The sequence below is a fragment of the Arachis hypogaea genome, chromosome 14 (assembly GCF_003086295.3).
Source record: "Arachis hypogaea cultivar Tifrunner chromosome 14, arahy.Tifrunner.gnm2.J5K5, whole genome shotgun sequence".
In the NCBI taxonomy this organism is placed as follows: domain Eukaryota; kingdom Viridiplantae; phylum Streptophyta; class Magnoliopsida; order Fabales; family Fabaceae; genus Arachis; species Arachis hypogaea.
Window position 1 is genome coordinate 86884798 of NC_092049.1, and position 2108 is coordinate 86886905.

Consider the following 2108-nt stretch of genomic DNA (forward strand, 5'->3'; position numbering starts at 1 on the left):
GCTTTCCAACGCAACTAAAACTGCGTCATTTGGACCTCTGTAGCTCAAGTTATGGTCGATTAAGTGCGAAGAGGTCGGCTTGTGATTCCTTCATTTCTTCATGAGTTCTCCATTTCTACATGCTTTTCCTTCATTCCCTTGATCCAATCTTTGCCTCCTAAATCTGAAATCACTTAACAAACATGTCAAGGCATCTAATGGAATCAAGGTGAATTAAATTTAGCTATTTTAAGTCCTAAAAGCATGTTTTCACTCTTAAGCACAATTAAAGGAGAAGTTACAAAACCATGCTATTTCATTGGATAAATGTGAGGAAAGGTTATCAAAATGCTCTAAATTCAACACAAGATTAACCCTCCAAATGGGGTTTATCAACCTCCCCACACTTAAACCAAGCATGTCCTCATGCTTAAACCAAGAAGGATAAGAGAAGGGGTATGAACATTTATTCAATGCAAATAACCTAAATGCATCTATCTAAATGCAACTAAATGCAAAATGATTCTACCTACTTGGATAAAAATAAATCAATCCTCGAAGAGCATGTATAAACGAGTGGGCTAAGGTCACATGACGACTCATGAATCCTACCAATTCAAGTATAAAAATGAAGTTCAAGTAGACTTGCAAGAAGAACGCTCATGAAAGCCGAGAATCAAGGAATTGAGCATCGAACCCTCACCGGAAGTGTTTGCACTCTAGTTGCTCAAGTGTATATGGTCGATTCTCTCAATTCTCCCCTAATCATGCTTTCAAAGATTTGTTTTTCATCTAACAATCAACATTTATTCAATGCATGCATACATTCATCATGAGGTCTTTTAATAGGTTGTAATGGGGCTAGGGTCAAGGTATGATGCATATTTGGTCAAGTGGACTTGAAATTTGAATCTTTGATTACCTTAAACTTCCCACCTAACCTATATAGCAACCTATACAATTCTAAACAAACCTAACTACCCATCCTTCACTTTTTCACATACTCATGCATTTTCTTTTTCACTTTACAACACTTATGCATTGACTATTATTGGACTTCACTTTGGGGCATTTTGTCCCCTTTTTATTGTTTTTCTTCTATTTCTTTTTTTTTTCTATATTTTTTTCTTTTTTCCTTTCCTTTTCTTTTCTTTTTCACATTTATTATTTTTTTCTTTTTCTTTTTCTTTAATTTTTCTCATTTTTTTCTTTCTTTCAAGCTACATACGAGAACATCAATGCATAAGGTCTATACATTTAATCAATACATGAGTATGCACCCAATTTCCAAATATAGATATACAAAACACCCTTTTTTTCCCAACCAATGTTCCCAAATCTCCCCAAACTTGAATAATAAACACTCTCACTAGCCTAAGCTAATCAAAGATCCAAATAATAGACATTTATTATTTTCCACTTTAGGCTTGTAATATGCTAAAATAAAGAACGATTGGGTTAAGTGTAGGCTCAAAGTTGGCTAACAATGGAAGATAAAAGGTAAGGCTTTTTGGGCAGGTGAGCTAAATAAAATGATGGCCTCAATAATATAAGTGTATGAATACACAAAATAATGGACATAAAGAATCAAACAAATCAAAGATCACAATCATAGGAAGAGAATAATGCACACAAGAAGGAAAAATAAGTGGTTATAAGATGTAACCACACCATTAGGTTCAAATCTCACGAGCTTGTGTTCTTAGCTCAAAAACCATGTTCTAAAATAATTCTTTCAAGCAAGTTCAAAAAATGTTTTCAAATTGGTAGGGTGCCCTAAAACAATTTTTCTTGGAAAAGAAATCATCACCCTAACCAAGTAGTCCTAATAAGAAAGAAGTGGTAAAAATATGTACAAATTCTTACTAACATGCAACCTATCATGCAATGCAACAACTAGCTAACATTGGTGTTGAAAAAAAGGAAATTGTTACCCATGGAGATCGGTCGGACGACCTCCCCACACTTGAAGATTGCATCGTCCTCGGTGCATGCAAAGAAGAGCAATATGGATGGGTTACTACAATTGATGAGCTCCTTCAAAAAGTTGTGCGGATGAACTTGTTTGTTGCCCCATTAGAAGCTCTTCCATCCCTTCCTTCTTGGTGGCCAACCTAAAAGGAAAGAAA